The sequence below is a fragment of the Triticum urartu genome, chromosome 7, assembly GCF_003073215.2.
Source record: "Triticum urartu cultivar G1812 chromosome 7, Tu2.1, whole genome shotgun sequence".
Classification (NCBI taxonomy): domain Eukaryota; kingdom Viridiplantae; phylum Streptophyta; class Magnoliopsida; order Poales; family Poaceae; genus Triticum; species Triticum urartu.
Window position 1 is genome coordinate 81,096,981 of NC_053028.1, and position 23,177 is coordinate 81,120,157.

Here is a 23,177-nt window from a genome sequence, read left to right on the forward strand (position 1 = left end):
TTCTCCTACAACAACATTTTTCAAGCAAGTTCGGGCAAGGCCCCATTTGAAATTCTGTATGGCAGGAAGTGCCGTACCCCTCTTAACTGGTCTGAAACCGGTGAACTTCAGCTTTTGGGTAATGACTTAATCACAGAGGCAGAAGAAATATGCAAATTCATTCATGATAACCTCAAAGCAGCCCAATCCCGCCAGAAGAGCTACTATGATAGTAAGCACCGTGATTTGGCTTTCGAGATCGGAGATCATGTTTACCTCCGTGTCTCTCCTATGAAAGGTACTCGTCGCTTCGGTATCAAAGGGAAGCTTGCCCCCAGATACGTGGGACCTTTCAAGATTGTCAGCAAGAGAGGCGACCTCGCCTATCAACTCGAGCTTCCTTCAAACTTTGTAAATGTTCATGACGTGTTCCATGTCTCTCAGCTTCGAAAGTGCTTCAAGACTCCTGACCGCACCATCAACTTCGAGGACATTGAGCTCCAAGAAGATCTCTCCTATCGTGAGCACCCAGTTGCTATTCTTGAAGAGACTGAACGCAAGACTCACAACAAGTCAATCAAATTTCTCAAAGTCAAGTGGTCACACCATTCCGACCGTGAAGCTACCTGGGAACGTGAGGATCACCTCCGTTCTGAGTATCCGGTGTTCTTTCAGTCCTAGATCTCGGGACGAGATCCTTTCGTAGTGGTGGAGTGTTGTAACACCCCGGATGTAACTTTCCCAATTTGTACTCCAACTCTTGTCGTTTCCGGCGTTAAGTTATATTTATTTCCTCGGGTTCGGGTTTTGTCTCTGTGTGCTGTTGTCGTTGTCATGCATCTCATATCATGTCATCATGTGCATTGCATCTTCATACGTGTTCGTCTCATGCATTCGAGCTTTTTCCCCGTTGTCCGTTTTGCATTCCGGCTCTTCGTTCTTCTCCGGTGGCCATTTCTAGCTTTCTTTCGTGTGTGGGGATTAAACATTTCCGGATTGGACCAAGACTTCCCAAGCGGCCTTGGTTTACTACCGGTAGACCGCCTGTCAAGTTTCGTATCATTTGGACTTCGTTTGATACTCCAACGGTTAACCGAGGGACCGAAAAGGCCTCGTGTGTGTTGCAGCCCAACACCCCTCCAATTTGGCCCAAAACCCACCTAACTCTGCTCCATCATCTAGAGCGTTCGATCACGATCGCGTGGCCAAAAACCGCACCTCATTTGGACTCTCCTAGCTCCCTCTACCCTTATATATAGATCCCTACATTCCAAATCCCGGGCGAAACCCTAGAAATCGTCCCCGCGCCACACCGGACAAAAATCCTGCCGCCGGACTTTGTCCGCCCCGCCGCCCGCGCCAACCGGAAGGCGCCACGTGTCCCGCCGCCTCCCTCTGCCGCCGCGGCCCGGCGAGCCCGCAGCGGGCCCGCCCGGCCCATCCGCGCCGCCGCCGCCTCTCCGCCCGCACGCCGCGCCCCTCCGCCGCCTCCCCGCTCCGTCCGTCGACAGCCGCCGCCGCCCGAGGCCGCCTGCTACCTCGCCTCGCCGCGGGCCGCCGCCTCCGCCGCGAGCCGCCGTCGCCGGACCGCGTCGCCGGCCCCGCCGCCTCCGCCCGCCCCGCGTCGCCCCGCCGCCTCCTCCGGCCTCGCCCCTCGCCTCGGCCTCTCCCTCCGGCGCCGGCGAACAGGAGCTCCGGCAAGAGCTCCGGTGGACCTCGGATTACGTGCCCGACCTAGATCCGGTTCGCGATGAACAGTAAACCCTAGAGGTTGATTTTTTTGCCTAAGTCCCGAAATTCTCAGTCCATATGCACATGTTCGTAGCCCCGTAACTTTGCATCCGTAGCTCCGATTCATGCATATAGCATATCAAAATGTTCATCTCAGAGAGTACATCATTTCATTCCATTGCATCATTTTCATTTGAGTTCAGCTTGATGCCCAAAATGCTGTTAGAAGAGGGCTACTTGAGTTAATTGTCAGATCTGCTACTCCGTTTAGCACTTTTGTCATTTTTGCCATGGTTATTGTGTGCATGATATGCCTGTGAGTTCTACATGTGTTTTGTTAAGGGTTTTTGTCATCTTTCCAGAGGTGCAACCCATGTATTTTTGTGATGAGTGTGGTGACTGGTGCAAGTTTGCAAAGTGGTGCACTTGCTAATTCTGTTTTCAGGGACTTAGTAATTCCACTAAGTCCTTGATCTGTTTATTTCATGATGCCATATGTTCATGTTGTTTCCTAGTGATCCGTGCCTCTTTTGAGGATGATCAGTAAGGATGTTTTGTTAATATTGTAGTTCTCTATCCATCCATGTCTTTGTTTGCAATTATGGAGCACCCTAGCTTGAGTCAATCAAGCTCTACTTTTGCTACTTTGTGAATCTGGGCAGATTGTCAACTTGTTTGCAATTTTGTCGGTGTTGTTGTAGTTGATCCGTGCATGCTATGTTATTGTTCTTGCCATTTCTAGCTTGCATTTTGTGCCTTATTGATGGGTGTATGCTTGTCTTGCCATGACTTGCACCGTAGTGAGTGCATCGAGCTCGTAAACATGCCTACTTGAGTTATATTTCAGCATGTGCCAGTTTTCACTAAGTATGAAAACTGATTATGGTTTTGCTATGTTCACATGCTTGCAATTGTATTTTCTGGTCCTTTTTGGCTCAAGGTCACTAAGGGACTTTTGTTAAGATCTTTGAGTAGCTCCATGCCATGCTTTACTTTGCCATGTTCAGATCCTGTAGCATGTAGTTTTGTTGCTCCGAAGAGTGCTACCTGATCTGAAATTCCAGACAAGTGTTAATTTCACTAAGACTGAGATCTGTTTGCCATATGCATTTTTGCCATGCTTGTTTGAACCTGTTAATGGATGATTTGGCCATAGCTCAGTGCTAGACTTTTGTTAAGCATTTTGTGTGCATCCCTGCCATGTATTTTGTTGTCATGTTTGGTTGCTGTAGAATGTTCATCTCATTGCACTTAGATGGCTACTTGCTGTAAATCGCAGACCGGTGTCATTTTTGAATCGCTTGCCATTTCCAAACCGTAACTCCAATTCCGGCGTTCTTTATATCGTTTTCAAGCGATTTCGTCTCATATTTCCAGTGGCACACTTGGATTTCCAAGTTGAGGCCAGGTTCATGCATTTCCTGTCATATCTTGCATTTTGCATCCCGCATCGCATCCCGCATAGCATATCATCATCACATCGTCTTGTTTGGGTTCTTGCACGTGGTTGATTGTATCCTTGTTGCTTGTTTGTCTTGTTTGGGTAGAGCCGGGAGACGAGTTCGCTAACGAGGAGCCCGTTGAGTTTGCGTTTGAGGATCCAGTCAACTCTGACAACTGTGCAGGCAAGATGATCATACCCTCGAAATCACTACTATCTTTGCTATGCTAGTTTGCTCGCTCTTTTGCTATGCCATTGCTACGATGCCTACCACTTGCTTGCAAGCCTCCCAAATTGCCATGTCAAACCTCTAACCCACCTTGTCCTAGCAAACCGTTGATTGGCTATGTTACCGCTTTGCTCAGCCCCTCTTATAGCGTTGCTAGTTGCAGGTGAAGATTGGAGGCCGTTCCTTGTTGGAACATTTATTTACTTGTTGGGATATCATTATATTGCCATGTTATCTTAATGCATCTATATACTTGGTAAAGGGTGGAAGGCTCGGCCTCTCGCCTAGTGTTTTGTTCCACTCTTGCCGCCCTAGTTTCCGTCATATCGGTGTTATGTTCCCAGATTTTGCGTTCCTTACGCGGTTGGGTCATAATGGGAACCCCTTGATATTTTGCCTTGATTAAAGCTTTTCCAGCAATGCCCAACCTTGGTTTTACCATTTGCCACCTAGCCTTTTCTTTCCCTTGGGTTCTGCAGACTCAAGGGTCATCATTATTTTAACCCCCCCGGGCCAGTGCTCCTCTGAGTGTTGGTCCAAACTGTCAGCCGCCGGTGGCTACCAGGGGCAACTCTGGGCTGGCCTACCGGAAGTTTAGACAATCTGAGTGTGCCCTGAGAAAGAGATATGTGCAGCTCCTATTGGGATTTGTCAGCACATTCGGGCGGTGTTGCTGGTCTTGTTTTAACCTGTCGAAAGGTCTTGAGTAACCAAGATACCGAGTCTGATCGGAATGTCTTGGGAGGAGGTCTATTCCTTCGTTGACCGTGAGAGCTTGTCATGGGCTAAGTTGGGACTCCCCTGCTGGGATTTGAACTTTCGAAAGCCGTGCCCGCGGTTATGGGCAGATGGGAATTTGTTAATGTCCGGTTGTAGATAACTTGAACCTTAACTTAATTAAAATGAATCAACTGAGTGTGTTACCGTGATGGCCTCTTCTCGGCGGAGTCCGGGAAGTGGACACGGTGTTGGAGTAATGTTTGCGCAGGTTGCTCTCTAGTTTCTCGCTCGCGCTTTGCCTCCTCTTCTCGCTCTCCTTTGCGAATAAGTTAGCCACCATACTTGCTAGTCGCTTGCTGCAGCGCCACTTATATTTACCTTGCCATACCTATAAGCTTAAATAGTCTTGATCGCGAGGGTGTGAGATTGCTGAGTCCCTGTGGCTCACAAGTTACTATTACACCAGATGCAGGGCCTGATGATTCCCTCCAGGAGACGCGTATGAGCTCAAGTGGGAGTTCGACGGAGACTCTCAACATTACTATGTTTCCTTTCCCGATGATCAGTAGTGGTGCCCAGTTGGGGGTGAATGCGGACCGTGGGACCGTGTCGCTTGTTGGGTTCTCTTTTATTTTGGCGCCGTAGTCGGGCCATGAGTGTTTGGATGATGTAATGTTATTTATGTACTTGATTGACGTGGCGAGTGTAAGCCAACTATGTTATCTCCCCTTTTATTATCATATTACATGGGATGTTGTGAAGATTGCCTAACTTGCGACATATGCCTTCAATGCGATTATGTCTCTAAGTCGTGCCTCGACACGTGGGAGCTATAGTCGCATCGAGGGTGTTACATTAGGCCCATCCTATTTTGCGTGAATCGACTTCTTCCCCCAGAATGTGCTAACCTCCTTCATCGGGGCGGACAAAAATGTGCTCATCCCGTTGATCGCGGCCGCATCTGTTTCACTGCATCACTACATGTTTGCAGTAAAATGACTGAGTGGGCATTTGGAGCCCTATCCCCCACTCTATAGATGTTGCAAACATTGGAGTGCCCAATATTTTGCATTGGGACAGGCCTTATGCTAGATGACACATTAAATATCTTCTTCACTATGAGGATGATGAACTTGTTGTGGTGCCTAAAATCGCCTAGCATATGATTGGTGTTCATCACAACAAACTCGACAAGATCATTTTGCACAGAGAAATGATTAACATCAAGCAAATATTCAAAACCACCCTGATGGATTATGGTCTTCTTCGGGTCATTGACCAACGTGGTAGAAAATTCATGAAATCTCTTTGATATGAATCATTGACTGAATCCACATGAAAATCGCTGACTGAATACACCTTGAGCTATCTTATAATGCAAGGAATTGTCGGAATAATTATCAAAGACATGGTCAGAGGGAAAAAAGAAAAGCTCATGAACAAAGTATATTTTGAGAAGCTCGAAAAAACAAATCAAAGCTATGAGGCTCATGTACAGATGAAAAGAGCCACCGAGCTATAGTCAGACAACTAGGGGTGCCTAGCAGGCCTAGGCGCCTAACCAAAGCACCCAGTTGACCATGGCACCTACAATGGGCGCCTAGGGCTCGCAATGCCACGCCATGTGCCTTATCTGGTGCATATCTCTCGTCCCCGTGGTGAAAAGACAAGATATATTTTTTCAGGATTTTTCTGTCACCTCTTTGAGGCAGAACACGTTGAAAGGATCGATATGGTTGACTAGAGGGGGGTGAATAGGCAACTAACAATTTTTAGCTTTTCTTTAACAATTTAAACTTTGCATCAAAGTAGGTTGTCTAGATATGCAGCTAGGTGAGCAACCTATATGATGCAACAAGGATAGGAACACAAGCAAGCAAGATATATGAAACAAATAAGCTTGCATAAGTCAAGGCACGAGATAACCAAGAGTGGAGACGGTGGAGACGAGGATGTGTTGTCGAAGTTCCTTCCCTTTGAGAGGAAGTACGTCTCCGTTGGAGCGGTGTGGAGGCACAATGCTCCCCAAGAAGCCACTAGGGCCACCGTATTCTCCTCACGCCCTCACACAATGCGAGATGCCGTGATTCCACTATTGGTGCCCTTGGAGGCAGCGATCGAACCTTTACAAACTAGGTTGGGGCATTCTCCACAACTCAATTGGAGGCTCCCAACGACACCATGAAGCTTCACCACAATGGACTATGGCTTTGCGGTGACCTCAACCATCTAGGATGCTCAAACACCCAAGAGTAACAAGATCCGCAAGGGATTAGTGGGGGGAATCAAATATCTATTGGTGGAAGTGTAGATCGAGGCCTTCTCAACCACTCCCGAGCAAATCAACAAGTTTGGTCGGCTAGGGAGTGAGATCGGGCGAAAATGGAGCTTAAAGCAATAATGGAGTTTGGGGGTGGAAGAGGTGAGTCAACGGGGAAGAAGGGGACCCCTTATATAGTGTGGGAAAAGGATCCAACCGTTACCCACCAACCAGCCCGCGGCCAGCGGTACTACCGCGCCTGGCCAGCGGTACTACCGCAAGGCCGCGCGTTACTACTGCTTGCCACCAAGCGGTACTACCGCACGGCTGTGCGGTACTATCGTACCGACCCACGGTACTGCCGCAACCCCAGCGACAGAAAAGAAAAACAGACGCGCAGGAGCTGGGGGCGGTACTTCCGCACGCGCGGTACTACCGCGCCCCCCATGCAGTACTACTGCAAGGCAAAAAACCCCAGCCAGGGGGAAAGGAACATCCGTGCCTACTTCCGCAAAGAAACGGAAGTAGCAAAAACCCGACACAGTAGTACTGCCGAGGGGCGGTACTACTGCCTAACTGCATAGCGCGGTACTACCGCTCGGCGAAAACGGTACTACCGCGGTAGGTGCGGATGTAAAAAATTGCATCCGCCCCTACTACCGCAAAGGGGCGACACTAGCCTGGTGGGCAGCGGTAGTGCGGCTCCAGGGGAGTGGTACTACCGTGCCACCGCGCGGTACTACCGCGGATGCCTACGGTACTACCGTTTTCCTGGGAGCAGTACTACCGCGACCAACCATAGCAGCCAGACAAGGGAGGCAAGAAAACGGAGAAAGCTCCAAGGAAAAAGGAGGGGACAAGAAGGAGACGTGTACATGATGATTCCACCCAAACCTTTCCAACGCGGACCCCCTCTTAATAGTACGGCTTTCCTACGACTCAAATCCACCAAAAAGAAACGTAGAAAAGACGCCGTCTTCATCAGTCTTCGAGGGGCACCCAATGGTCTTGTGCCTAGCAATGAAATGTCTGGAATACTCAAGGCACACGATTAGTCCGCAAATGCGTTGTCATCAATCACCAAAACACTTAGGGATAAATATACCCTTACAATCTCCCCCTTTTTGGTGGATTGATGACAATACGGGATTTGCACAAGGAAAATAAAATTAAGTAAATGCAAACCCCTCCTCTCTAGAATATAGACGGGCTCCCCCTAGATGTGTGCCACCTAGATGAGTGCTTTGGACTGCACAAAACACGAATACTAGGATCAAATCTCCCCCTATATTATAGAGACAAGGCATATCTATCACTAAACAAGATAGCACGCACAAGTTAACTATGATAGATAAAGTGCATATGTCTTACACCATATGAGGAAAGGTCTCGAAAGCACAAACCAAACAAGAGCAAACAAGCACAAATGAGGTACAAAAGACAAAGCAAATAAATGCACCAAGCACGACACAACGCAAATCCCTACACTCTCTCCCCCTTTGGCATCGAGGCGCCAAAAAGGCAGAGAGGACACCTACGCACACGGGGTGGCTCAGGCAGAGAAGTCGTCCCACTGCTCCTCGTGCTCCTCGTCAGACTCAACGGCGGGGATAGTCTCCTCGAAGTCATCCTCTGAACTGGTCCACTTGTATCCCCGCTTTGACATCCAGGCAGCCTCAGATGTGATGACGTCCTCAGACCCGCCAGACACATCCTCTCCAAAGAGCCTCATAACCTTCTTGTCACGGCGGCGACTCTCCTTGTCTGCCACGTGAGCCTTGTACTGTCCCTTTTCCTGCATGTAGAAGAGAGTCTTCATCTTGTCCTTTAGCTTCTTGGCCCATGACGGCTCAGAGGAAGGAGTGGTGGACCTAGCAGCACGGTCCTCGGCAACATTCTCAGCAGCAGCCTCCTCCTCACCAGCAGCCCTCCTAGCAGAAGAGGCCTCAGCACGGGTAGTGGTGTTGGCCCAGTTGGGCTTGACGCGGAGGCTGATGGACTCATGGCGAATCCAGTCTGAAGCAAGGAACTCATCACCCGGGTACATCTTCTCCCAAGTGGTGGAGAGCAGCAGAAATAGGTACGGTCCATAGATAGGTACCTTGCGAGTGAACACCGCAAACCGAAGCTCACACCACATGATGTGAGAGACATCAAGTGGCTGAGTCTGAGAAGAACGTGCCTCTGCACATAGGAGCAACATGTCCACTAGATATGCATGGACCTTGTCCTTGTCGCCAATGCGTGGGAACAGAGTGTTGCGGAAGATGCGATGCATGATATCCAGAAAGGAGTTTAACACCCAAGTTGACTTGCCATTGGGGAGCACCTTCTCAACAAGGAAAGGCTGAAGCAGGTTCTTGTTGGCAGACTCAGAGTTGGCATGGGGGCTAACACTTACGGGGGTGTGAAGCCCGTCATCAGGAATGTGCAGTAGATCCATGAACTCTTTCCATGTAGCAGACAGCTGAGGGCCATTGGTCATCCAGGTCATCCTCCGCTCCTCCCCGGGATGAAAGTACACTTAGGCAAAGAACTGACAGATGAGCTCAGGGTCATAGTCATGGTGAAAAGAGATCACCGGCTCAATAGCAAACTGCTCCACCAAGTCCAGAGCCTCTCCAAAATAGTCACGAAACCTGTCCTTCCACATGTGATGCATGTCTATCCACTTGACACCCACGAAGGTATTCTGCTTGCTCTTGATCACATCCAGATAGATGAGAACATGTTGCTTGTTCCAGAACATCTCAGTGCCTCTGAGCACAGCCCGAGGAGTCACATAGGGATTGATCCTCCGGCGTTCGACATACTCAGAGACAGAAATCTCGTCCATGCCCTTAGCAGGTTCCTTTTGCTTGCTGGCAGTGGTCTTGACATTGCGCTTGGGGGCATTGGAGCCCTCTGGGGCTTCATCTTGGGGGTTGCGCAGACGCTTGGAGCCAGTGTCACGACTGGGATTGGAACGGCGAGAGCCACCACCTGAGACACAAAACGCAAAACACCCACAACAACCAAGAGTGATTAATGCAAAGACCACAACAAAGCAAGAGAAACAAGCAGAAAGCACACATGATAAATGCCTAAAGAGAGATTTGATCCCTACGGTAGTACTGCCAAGTGCTGCGAAGCTAAGATAGTAGTACTGCTCTTAGACGCGGTAGTACCGTGCAAGGTCACGATAGTACCGGGTCTAGGAGCGGTAGTACGACCTTAGCGCCTCGGCTAGCGCGGTAGTACCGCGTCTGTTGAGCGGTAGTACCACACGAGCTAGCACGGTAGTACCGCACCTGACGGGCGGTAGTACCGCACATCAGACATGGTAGTACCGCACCACGTCAGATCTGAACAGGTTCAAATCTGAGAAAAGCCCGCGAAACCAGGGCGGTACTACGGTTGGACAAAGCTACCACAAGACAGCATATCAAGTATGATTCCTACACATCACGACTCTCCTACATCCTACTCTTGCATAGATTTGGCCTAAAATCTCAAGAACAACAAGTTTCTCCCCAAAAACCTAGAAGCAAGAGAACAGCCAAGAAAAAGAGGGATTTGGGGAAAAACATTGGTCCATGGCAAGAGGAAGTGGTGGGGAACGATCCCACCGGCCGGAATCCGAGGAGAGTGGCCGGAGGCGGAGATCCGGCGAGGGCCTCCGGCGCCGTTCTTGAGCGAGAGAGAGAGACGTGGGGAGAGAGACAAATGAATGGGTATGGGGAGTTGGAACTCCCCTGCCCGAGTCATACCCCCCACGCTCCCTCGACGATGTGGTAGTACCGTGCCCCAACGCGGTAGTACCGCCCGGCGCGGTACTTCCGAAGTACCGCACCTGAGCGGTAGTACCGTGCTGTGGCACGGTAGTACCGTGCCTCCCAAAGCGGTAGTACCGCGGCCAGACGCGGTAGTACCGTGAGCTCAAGAAGATGCATGTTTCGAGCACACGAAAAACTGGATCTTTGCACAAACACTCCGAGCCAACACGACACCACAAGACCACGCAACACACAAAGCCAGAAAGGCACACGACAAACGAAACAAAAACGAGACACCACCTCTCCAAAGAGAGGGCGGTGGCCGTAGCCACCTATGTTTGAGTCAATTGGTATGGCACCGCGAAGAATTATCCCTGGGTCCATGACCAAAACTCGTCTTTGAAGCACAAGTACCATCAAACATGGCTAATGTGAAAGACTTGATCGATTTATGCATAATGGGGGGAGGGAGAGTTCATTGAGAGAACATCACTCCCCCTATGTCCATGCCTACATCTAAATAGGACAACACGTTGAGTATGGTGGGGTGTGCAAGGGTTCAAGCAACATTGCTCGAATCAATGATATTTAGCTCATGCCTTAACTCGCGAAATCTTGCTTCATCCAAGGGCTTCGTGAAGATATCTGCAAGGTTATCATGAGTGTTGACATAGTTGAGCTCGATCTCTCCTCGCCTAATGTGATCCCAGATGAAGTGATACCGAATCGCAATATGCTTCGTCTTGAAGTGTTGCACCGGGTTGAGAGAGATCTTGATGGCACTTTCATTGTCACACCAAAGAGGCACTTTGTCACAAATGACACCGTAATCCTTTAAAGTTTGCCTCATCCATAAGAGTTGTGCACAACAACTACCGGCCGCCACATACTCCGCTTCGGTGGACAAGAGAGACACACAACTTTGCTTTTTGGAAGACCAACTTACCAAAGAGCAACCAAGAAATTGGCACCCTCCGAAAGTAGACTTCCTATCCACTTTGTCTCCCACCCAATCGGAATCCGAATACCCTACAAGCTTGAAGTTTGCTCCTCTTGGGTACCATAGGCCAAAGTTTGGGGTATGAGCCAAATATCGAAAGATTCGTTTGACCGCCACATAGTGACTTTCCTTAGGTGCGGCTTGAAAACGTGCACAAATTCCCACACTCAACATGATATCCGGTCTAGATGCACAAAGGTAAAGCAAGGAACCTATCATGGAGCGATATACCTTTTGATCCACCTCTTTACCGTTGGGATCTATGTCAAGTTGGCACTTGGTGGGCATGGGAGTGGAAGCCGGCTTGACATCACTTAGCTTGAATCTTTTGAGCATGTCTTGAGTATATTTGTCTTGATTGATGAAGGTTCCTTCTCTTCTTTGCTTCACTTCGAACCCTAGAAAGAACTTCAACTCTCCCATGGAAGACATCTCGAACTTTGAGGTCATGAGAGTGGAAAATTCCTCATTGAAAGCTTTGTTAGGGGAACCAAAGATAATATCATCAACATATAATTGGCACACAAACAACTCCCCTTTGAGCTTCTTAGTAAAAAGAGTGGGGTCGATTAGCCCAACTTCGAAACCACGATCTTGTAACAACTTGGTAAGGTGGTCATACCACGCACGTGGGGCTTGTTTAAGGCCATAGAGTGCCTTATCGAGTTGATACACATGATCGGGAAAGTAGGGATCCTCGAACCCGGGGGGTTGCTTGACATAAACCAATTCATTAATGGGACCATTAAGAAAAGCACTCTTCACATCCATTTGTTGTAACTTAAAGTTATGATGAGAAGCATAGGCAATCAACATGCGAATAGATTCAAGACGAGCAACGGGAGTAAAGGTTTCATCGTAGTCGATACCCTCAACTTGGGAGTAGCCTTGTGCTACCAAACGAGCCTTGTTGCGAATGATAATCCCATGGGCATCTTGCTTGTTCTTAAATATCCACTTGGTTCCGATGACATTGTGGTTCCCTGTCGTTCTTGGCACCAATCTCCACACTTTGTTGCGCTCGAAGTTGTTGAGTTCTTCATGCATGGCATTGAGCCAATCCGGATCTTCTAGCGCCTCATAGACCTTGTGGGGTTCCACACAAGAGACAAACGCGTGATGCTCACAATAATTTGCTAATTGTCTACGAGTGCTTACCCCCTTTCGTAAGCTTCCAAGCACATTCATCATGAGATGATCCTTGGTGGAGAGTTTGGAAGCAACCTTGGCGGCACGACGCTCTAATTCCTCCTCGGGGGTGAGACGAGGAGTGGTCACTTGATCATCTTGAGCATCGTCTTGAGCTTGTTCTTGTTCTTGAACTTGCTCGGAGGAGAACTTGACCTTGGGCATCACTAGATGTGTCAACACCGTCTTGAGCGTGATCTTGCCCTTGGTCATGTTCTTAAGGATGAGGGCCTTCATGTTGTTCTTCGGAAGCGTGTGGGCCTTGGGTTGGTGATGGCTCCGCTTGAGTGGAGCTTTGTCCTTCTCCTTCGGCCACAAGGGGTTCCTCAATGGGACTACACCATGACAAAAAATTAAGGGCAATTAACTGTTGGGAATAAGCAAGAATTGGGGGCGAGTAACTGCCTGGAAAGCTTTATATGTCGGGCAATGATGTATAGGTCAATGCATCTGCCGGGAATGTGGAAGCTAGGTGGGCAGGCCATCTGCCGGCATCTTTTGGGGCGGCCCAATTGCCCCAAATTCATTTTGAGGGCGAACGCACTGCCCTTAACCAGTTGGCGCGAAATTACAATTGAGGCCCAAAAAGCGCGCGAGGCAAGTCGCGGGAGAATGAAAAATTAGAAGACACTGGAAGCCCACCGTGGCCTTTTCCCCCTCCTCTTTCCCCTTCTCCACACATTGCATCTCGAAAAAAACACATCTCGACGCTCTCCCTCCCTCAGCAGCCGCCCGCACTGCATCTCGCAGTCGTTGCCAAACCCTAGCGTCGCCGCCCCTCCGTCGACCCACTGATGTCGCGCCCCCATCCCCTGCATCGACCCACCGCCGCCGCCCCTATCCCCTGCATCCACCCGTCGCCTTCATCCCCTGCATCCACCCACCGCCGCCGACCCCATCCCCTGCATCGACCTAACGCCGACCCCATCCCCTGCATCGACCCACCGCCGCCCCCATCCCCTGCATCGACCCGGCGCCGCCGCCCCTGCATCCACCTAGCGCCGCCGCCCCCATCCTCTTCATCCACACCGCAGGAGCATCCCCTATCCAGCCCGCCGCCCCTGCATCCACCCAGAACCATCGCCCCCATCCTCTTTATCCACGCCACAGGAGAATCCCCAATCCAGCCGGCCGCACCAGCATCACGCAATCCAGTGCCGCTGCCCCATCCCCTCCATCACCCCACATAGTTGTCCCAGTGTACAGGCGAAGCTGAATTAAAAAGATCTCAGCTTTGTGGGATATACATACAAAAACTTTGATGCTGTGAAAGGATTAAAACATGCAGGTTTGTGTCTTTGACATAATTTTGCATGTTGTGAAATATGGCTGGATTGCAAGTATGGATTTCTTTTCTAGTGTTATTGGCATTTTCTCATATCATAGTCATTATGTTTTGTAAACTGATAAATGACAGTTTTTCATAGTATAAACATGCTATTAGGTAGCTTCACCACTTGATGAAAAATGACCAGTATCTAAGTGGCATACATGCTGTTTATAATCCTTTGTTGTTTATTAATCTATAAATGTTTGCAGATATGCAAAGGAGCTCATCACTAAACAGGCCCTCTATTGGTGCTATATTCCCCAAGAACAACGCCTCCCGATACCCTTCGCCATCCTCGCCCCTGGTTCACCTCCTCTGCCACTGACTCGTCAACTGATCAGCAGGAGCAGCAACAGCCTGAGAGTCACAGATAGAGGTTGCACTGAGTTCTGTTCTCTGTTGTCACAGGTCTGCATTTAGAACATGCACAGTTTTTCTTTTTTTTGCTGAGGTAGTAAACTTGGCTATGAGCTATGAGTCTAATAGAAGATCCTTGTAACTTGAACTGTCAGAACATGATTCCTAATTTATGCCTATCAGGTGCTATTTAGAGTACATGACTTGGTACTTTTGATTTAGTTTCATTAATGATCTGGATGATAAACTGGACAAGTTTGTGGTACTTTTTGATATGCTAAATGTAAGATCATAACTACATGCTAGTTGGTTATTGTTCTTCATCTAGGGTAATTATATTTTTACGCGTTCCAGGAACCAGCCTAAACCAGACTTTAAGGACAAGTTTAAGATCTAGGTTGGGAAGTGAAGAAGGTATCAAGCTGCAGCCATCAATAATTGAACAAGTGCCACTTGCAGCTTCTAGTGAGATTCTTGATCATAAGACTTGATATTTTTTATATCATTGTGTGGTATCTTCTGATTTTAGTTTGAATACCTTGTAATTTGATTCTATCACTGCATGGTAATATTAGACTATATTTCGAATATTCGAGTGTTGCTCTGGTTTGTAATTATTGATTTGTGTTGGCTTGCGATAATTAGGCAAGGGTTCAAATTTAGTACAAGCAACTCGTGATGGACAAGAGTTGGATGGATCATGCTAGGTACAACATTAAGATGAACACGCTTTCCACTTAATATAATATTACCGAAGGATTATCTATTGATGAATCAATAATTGTAGGCATACAAAAACGTATATTGAAGGGGTCAAACAATTTATACAATTTGCATTTACCAATTCTGCTAGAGGGAGCAAGATATTATGTCCTTGTAAAATCTGTGTGAACTATGCATGGAAGGAATCTAGTGTTGTCTATGAGCACTTAGTATGCGATTGGTTCTTGGAAGGGTATAAAAAATGGTTGTGTCATGGGGAGGGACCGTTATACCTTCCACAACGGTGCGAGCCTGTCAAGTTTCAAAACGACGAGGTTGAAGATGAGGACATATTTGAGGTACTTGATGAGATACCTGAAATGCTTGAAGATATAGGACATGAATTTGATGAAGTTGGGGATGGTGGTGGGAATGATGGTGACCTAAGGGCGGATGGAAGTGATCCAAATATAGAGGCCTTTCACCAATTATTAGATGATGCAGGGCAACAACTTTATCCTAGGTGCACAGGCTTCTCAAAGCTACACTTTGTAGTTAGATTACTCCACACCAAATTTCTTGGGGGTTGGAGTGATGAGAGTTTTAACATATTGCTCGAGCTGCTTAATAAGGCCTTTCCATGGGACTTGCCACTTCCTAAGAACTTTCATGAAGCAAAGAAGATGATAAAATGCCTTGGACTAGGTTATGTTAATATACATGCATGTGAGAATGATTGCATATTATTTCGAAAGCAATATGCAAATGCAGACCAATGCCCTATATGCAAAACTTCTCGATGGAAATCTGAAAAGAAGAGCCTTGATGGGAAACATGTACACCAAGTACCAAGAAAGGTTCTGCGTTATTTTCCAATAAAGAAGAGGCTTCAACAGCTGTTCATATCAAAGAAGAGTGCAATAGATGCAAGATGGCATGATGAAGGACGCATAAGAGATGGTTTAGTGAGGCATCCTGCAGATTCTCCTGCATGGAAACATTTTGATGCGACACATCCAAAATTTGCTGAAGATAGTCGCAACATTAGGCTAGCTATAACGGCAGACGAATTTAATCCCTATCGATCTATGTACTGTAGTAGTTATAGCATCTGGCCTGTCATGTTGATCCCCTTGAATTTTCCTCCTTGGTTATGCATGAAGCAGCCAAATTTCATCCTTTCCTTATTAATTCCTGGCCCAAAGTCACCTGGGGAAGACATGGATGTCTATCTTGAACCACTTATTGATAATATGGTCGAAATGTTTGAAAAGGGCGTTAGAACTTTTGATGCTTCTACAGGAGAGTCCTTTGACTTGCATGCTGCCATATTATACACCATTTCTGATCTCCCTGGTTTAGGTCACCTATGTGGATGTGTCACCTCTGGGAACTTCGAGAAAGTTGATGAACATGTGGTTCTGTTCCCTGATTTAGATGCTAATGTAGATCTCCGGGTTGATCTTAAAAGTGCACCTCGTATCAGAGAAGATATAGATGGAACAATTGTTCGACAGGTCAAGAAGGATAAGTATGTAGTTTTTAGCTTTTAATATTTCTGCAAAATACCTCTTCTAATTAATATTCATGTGTTCCTTTAGTTCAGATTGTTCATAAGACACCCTTTTTAACCAGTCTTGTAAGACTACATCTTTGTTTTTGTATTTTAGATTGCATTAAACCTTTTTCTAATTCAGATATTTTACCTTTTTTCAGGAAAAAGAATGGCAAACGGAGGAGAAAGGGCTAATACTACTTCATATGAAGAAGCACGGGCAGAGACTCTAAGGCTAAACACAGAGAAGTTGCATCAATTAATTCCAAGACTTGCAGAGAAGTCTTCGCATGAACAAAACAACAAGACAAAGGTGATGGTAGCCTTCCAAGACTTGCTTGTGTGTTGATTCAACTGTGCAAGTGTATGGTAGCTATTTAACAACATGTGCTTATCTGCAGAAAAGGCAACACACATCTAGTCAGCCAGCTCTTGAAATGCCTAGACGCATACTAAGATCGGACACCGCTAGAGCTGATTCTAGGCACAACAAGACAAAGGTGATGGTAGCCTTCCAAGACTTGCTTGTGTGTTGATTCAACTGTGCAAGTGTATGGTAGCTATTTAACAACATGTGCTTATCTGCAGAAAAGGCAACACACATCTAGTCAGCCAGCTCTTGAAATGCCTAGACGCATACTAAGATCGGACACCGCTAGAGCTGATTCTAGGCACAACAAGACAAAGGTGATGGTAGCCTTCCAAGACTTGCTTGTGTGTTGATTCAACTGTGCAAGTGTATGGTAGCTATTTAACAACATGTGCTTATCTGCAGAAAAGGCAACACACATCTAGTCAGCCAGCTCTTGAAATGCCTAGACGCATACTAAGATCGGACACCGCTAGAGCTGATTCTAGGCACGATGATGAAGACATGCGAGATGCTGCATTAGAAGAGAATGAAGATGATGTTAATGCAGTGACACAACATGGTAGGTAGTTCTATTTTTTTAGGCATTCAACCTTTTTCATTTCGGAGATCTAACTAATTCTTTTCTATGTTCATATAGATGGTGGTCAACAATAGAAGAAGCGTGGACGCAGCTATACTAGAAAGGCCAATATACGCTCAAGAGGGAACCAGCCACCAATTAGGCTAGAGATCAATGAGAAGGGACAGCCTGTGGGGGACAATGCCACCGAGTTTGCAAATTTTATAGCCACACTGGTTGAAAATAGTGAGATAGTATCACTTGCCAAACCTGACTGGAGGTTGGTTGAGCCAAAGCAAAAGCTTTTATTGTGGAATACTTTGAAGGTAACTTCTGTGATGCACATATACAAAAATTTCTTATGGACTTATGTTTCATCCTCTAATTCATTGTTGAATTTTGGCAACTTGATAACCAGTTGTACTATGAAGTGGATGAAAGAGTTAAAGACTGGCTCATGGGAAGTACTCCTGAGCAACTTGTACTTTCTATGGTTTTCCTAGTAGATAAAAAATGTGCCTACTTTCAAATACATGCTTAAGTCCTATTTTGAATCACAAACAGCAACTCTGTTTCTTAGATAATTCTGCAGCTACTACTTAAACTTTGACAGACATTTATGTGCCTGCAAACTCTTTCTGAAAGCAAGCAGCAAACTTTCCACCCTCAAGGCATCAACACCATCTCCTTTTGATTTTGCACTGCCCCTGTTTTATTCTTGGGTACGGCCCTACACACTAAATAGGACAAGCATGTACAAGAAAACAGAATGGTGGACACCCTGCATTGCCACTGGATTGCTAGTAATTGATCCCTGGCTGCAGTTTTTGAATGTTCTATTTACTTAACAGCAATCAAGAGAAATTATACTGCACCAAACAAGATGGCTATTGGTATATATTTATAGTGATTGGTTACATTGATTTTCCTAGTGATGCATACACAGTGCACAATCTCTTCTTATGAGTACATCCACACATTCTGTCTGTGCCTTGTGGAATGCATACAGGGTGACACACATGTGTCTCTTTCATTTGGTTGAGTCGATTTTCTTTTTCAGCCGATGCAACATATATGTTTGGAACATGTGTTCTTCTGAGCTGATCTATTTGGCCATTTATTTATTTTTACACGTCACCGGCATAATGCCTTTGCATCCACAAATGCGGTGTGTTTGGTGAGCTAAAAGGATCTTCTGCTGGGATATGTTTACACCTAAAACCAGATTGTATATTTTGCGCTTTTGTCTATGATGTACTACTTTGAGTTGTGAACCTACAACTGTACGCATGTGTGCATGTAGACCTGATGGATAGTTGTGCTTTTGGCTGTCTTGTTACTGTACTTGTATGCCTGTGTGTGCATGTAGGCACACATAATGGATATTTGTGCTGGCTTTTAGTTGTCCTGGACTAATGATGTATCGTATGCCTATGTGTGCATGTAGGCACACATAATGGATCTTTGTGCTAGCTTTTAGTTGTCCTGGACTAATGATGTATGGATGATGGATTGCTCATAATTAGTATATGCACTATCTCTGAAGTGTGATGCTATCTTTATTACTGTATGCATGTGTGTTTTATATATAGATGGAACAAAATGGACTGAAGATAAATCATAGCTGTCGAAATACATACAATATGGGAGATTTGTGTGGTCGTAGTGAAGAAAAATACAGGCAGACTGGCTGCTGGGAAATCTTCTAACTGCCCTGTATAATCAGCCCGCCGGGGAATATCTGTATGCCGGTAATAGTGCTAACTGCCGGTAAAGGCAAGAACATGAAGGGCAGATATTCTGCCGGCGTATAGGGTAACTGCTGGGAATTCCTTTCCCCGACAGAACTTTCAAGGGTGGTTTGTAATTGCCGGCAAAAGACTTTCCCGGCAGTTAATCTGCCTCCAATGGCCAGTTTTCCCGGCAGATATTATGACCTCTAATTTTTGGTCATGGTATAGTGGGGTAGGATAAATCCAACACCCATTCTTCTTATGGCTTGGGGAGGAATTTCATCACCTACATCACAAGTGCCACTTTGCTCCACTTGGGAGCCGTTATTATCATCAAACTCCACGTTACACGTCTCCTCAATAAGTCCCGTGGATTTATTGAGGACACGGTAAGCATGAGAGTTTGTAGCATAACCAACAAATATGACCTCATAAGCTCTAGCCTCAAATTTAGACAACCGAACACCTTTCTTGAGAATGAAACACTTACACCCGAACACCCGGAAGTACTTGAGGTTGGGCTTGTTACCGGTGAGTATCTCATATGGAGTCTTGTTCAAGCCCTTGCGGAGGTAGAGCCGATTGGATGCATGACACGCGGTGTTGATGGCTTCAGCCCAAAAGTTGTACGGAGACTTGAACTCCGCCATCATGGTCCTTGCCGCATCCATCAACGTCCGGTTCTTCCTCTCCGCAACACCGTTTTGTTGAGGGGTGTAAGGTGCGGAATATTGATGCTTGATCCCCTCATCACTAAGAAACTCATCCAAGGTGTAGTTCTTGAACTCGGTGCCGTTGTCACTTCTTATTGTCAAGATCTTTGCATTGTATTGACGTTGTGCTTCATTTGCAAAGTCAATGACGGTTTGTTGGGTCTCGCTCTTCCTCTTGAAGAAATACACCCACGTGTACCTTGAGTAGTCATCCACAATCACCAAGCAATACTTCCTACCTCCAAGACTATCGAAGGATGGAGGCCCAAAGAGATCCATGTGAAGGAGCTCCAAAGGCCTCTTTGAATAAATGATAGTCGTGGGAGGGTGAGCCTTCTCATGTAGCTTTCCTTCGATACAAGCACTGCAAGCACGATCTTTAGCAAAACTAACATTCGTTAGTCCACGGACATGGTCCCCCTTGAGGAGACTTTGCAAAGATCTCATATTGACGTGGGCTAAACGGCGATGCCAAAGCCATCCCACATCAACTTTAGCCATTAGGCACGTCGCGGTCTTAGTGGGTTGCTCCGAAAAGTTAATCACATATAGACCGTTCTCGACATGCCCAACAAAGGCTACTTTAAGAGTCTTGCTCCACAAGAGGGCCACGGTATCGATATCAAAGAAAGTGGCAAAGCCCATGATTGCAAGTTGACGAACGGAAAGTAAATTGTATGCAAGGGACTCAACAAGCATGACCTTCTCGATCGTGAGATCATGAGAGATGACCACCTTGCCAAGTCCTAGTACCTTAGAAGATGAGGCGTCACCCCACTCAACATTGGTGGGCATAGATGGAACCTTGTGCACGTCCACCACCAAGTCCTTGCTTCCGGTCATATGATTTGTAGCTCCGCTATCGAGCAACCATGATCCCCCACCGGAAGCAAACACCTACAAGAGATCAATGCTTGGTTTTAGGTACCCATTTTGTAATGGGTCCTTTGATGTTAGTAACAAGGGTCTTTGGAACCCAAATAGACCATTCAATGTATTCATGAAGAGAACCAACAAATTTGGCATAAACATGCCCATCACTAGCACGGCATAACACATAAGAAGGATTAAAATCGCCGGCTTTGTTGGGAGGGGTGGCATTGCCCTTCTTGACATTGCCGCCCTTTACAATGTTCTTCTTATTCTCCTCAGAGGCACTCTCTCCCTCCTTCACAAAGGTTTGCATGAGAGGAGGAGGTCGTTTGGTCTTGTCATTCTTCTTCTTGTTCTTGGAGTCGGGCACGTACCCAACCCCTTCCTTGGCCACAACTCCCTTTTGGTTGATCAAGAGATCGTTGAGGTTCTTCTTGCATTGTATGCAAGTCGCAAGACCTCTCTCAAGTTGCCCCTTTAGCTTAGCGTTCTCCTCAACGAGATGCACATGCTCACAACACGGGTTAGTAGCATTTGCATTATCAATTAACATCATACAAGGGAAAGTGGCTTTTTCCTTGGTTAGCTTTACTTGAAGTTGATCATGCGACTCTTTGAGGCTAGCATGAGCACCCTTCAAGACCTTGTGAGCCTTGTCAAGTAGATCAAACTCCTCTTTGAGTCTAGCAAAATCAACCTCAAGTTCGGCCTTCTCGGAGTTTAGCACATGAGAAACAATGAGGACATGATCATAATCTTTCTTTAACTTAGCATGATCAACGTTGTGTGACTCCTCAAGAGCCAAACGAAGACCACGCTCTTCCTCAAGAGCATTGGAAAGATCCGAAATCTCATCGGCATAGTCACGACTATGCCCTTCCATCTTAGTGATGGTGTTTTCATGAGCCTCGATCATGTTATTGGCTTCACCAAGTTGTTCCAAGAGAGCAACAAAGTGCTTCTTGGATTTTCCCTTGAGTTTGCCCATAAAGGCCTCAAACTCATTAGCCTCCACATTATCTTCCTCAAGTTCATTAATGCTATCCGTCGGAGAAGGATGATTAATGATGGTAGTTTTGATGTTGGAGGTTACCTTGTTGGTGGCTTTAGCCATGAGGCACTTGGCGGTGATGCTCTCATTGGGTGAGTCGAAGAGAGACACCCGTGGAGTCATCGCAATGGCAACGGAGGCCATGGCAACCGACTCATCACTTTCATCATCGTCATCATCCTCATTGTACTCTTCTTGTACCACCAATGCCTTGGGAGGAGTCTTCTTGGTGAAGTTGCTCTTGTTGGGGAACGACTTGGCCTTGTCCTTTCGGATGAGCTTGCCACCATTGTCTTCCCTCTTCTCATACGGGCATTCCGCAATAAAATGACTCACGTTGCCACAATTGTAGCAAGTCCTTACACGTTGCTTGCTCTTTGTGCCACTTGAGTTGTTTTTGCTAAAGTTTGGCCTCGAGTTTTTCTTGCTCCAAAATTGCCTTGAAGCAAGTGCCATGTGTTCATGATACGCATACTTCGTATCTTCGGGGTTGCTCTCCTCTTCTTCCTCTTCTTCTTCTTCAACGGTGAGCTTGGCCTTCAATGCAAGGTTAGGCTTCTTTGCCCTTTGAGAACGAAGCACCGCATTGTCGGCGGTCCTGTCCAAAATGTTCATGGCCACAAACTCATCCAACACTTCGCTTGAGGTTAAAGTGTGGAAGTCCGGTCTTTGACGAATGACGGAGGACATGGCCTTGTGATAGGGCATCATTGCCTTGAGAAATTTGTGCTTGATCCAATTATCATCCGTGTCCTTGCTCCCGTGATCTCGTAGTGAGACCGCGAGTTTGGTTACTCTCCGATAAAGCTCACGAGGTTCTTCATCTTCTTTCATTGCAAACTCATCGGCCTCATCTTGTACCACTTCATAGTTGGAGCGTTGAATGCTTGCACTTCCCCGATAGAGAGAGACAACACAACGCCATGCATCTTTGGCCAAGGCGAAGGGACGAAGATGAGGTAGGTCTTCGGGTGGAATTGCATCTTGAATGATGAAGAGAGCATTCTCATTGAATTGATTGTCTGCGGCTTCTCGAGGAGTGAAGTTGCTTGGATCATGCGGATAGAAACCTTCTTCAATGATTCTCCAAAGGTTAGTGTTCACATGATTTAAATGATGTTTAAAGCGATAAACCCAAGAATCAATGTCCTCATTTTTCACAATCTTAGGGGGAGGACCGGCATGATTCAAATGAGTGGAAGGAACCGGTCCACCATAAACAAGTGGTGGTTCCACATGGGCAAAGATGCTGGTGCCATTCTTACCACTAGAAGAAGGAGCCTTTTCACTATTAGCTTCCCCCTTGTTGGGGATAGCATCCGTCACCTTGTCGGCGGGGTCACCCACTTTCAACGGTGCGGTGGATAGTTTAAGCCCCTCAAGAAATTTAGTAAACATGCTTTCAACTTCGGTCGTCATGGAGGTTTTCAATGTCTCCAAGGCCACATTGAACTCCTCACGAGAGACCGAGGTTCCCCCATCGCCCGTAGACGAGGTCGGATTCACACCGGAGTGTTCCTCCACACCGTCTACGGTATCAACCATATTCTTTGGACGGTAAAGTCCTTAATAAAGAGACGAGGCTCTGATACCAATTGAAAGGATTGATATGGTTGACTAGAGGGGGG

The 23,177-nt window shown here is 46.8% G+C and overlaps 1 long non-coding RNA gene across 1 annotated transcript; it reads left to right on the forward strand.

Annotated features, from left to right (window-relative positions):
* Positions 1–13,015: 13,015 nt before the first annotated feature.
* On the forward strand, positions 13,016–18,724 carry LOC125521411. The gene is made up of 7 exons (XR_007289254.1): positions 13,016–13,591; positions 13,843–14,041; positions 14,345–14,455; positions 16,409–16,560; positions 16,649–16,934; positions 17,023–17,179; positions 17,258–18,724. It is a non-coding gene; the product is annotated as an uncharacterized LOC125521411 (long non-coding RNA).
* The last annotated feature ends 4,453 nt before the right edge of the window (positions 18,725–23,177 follow it).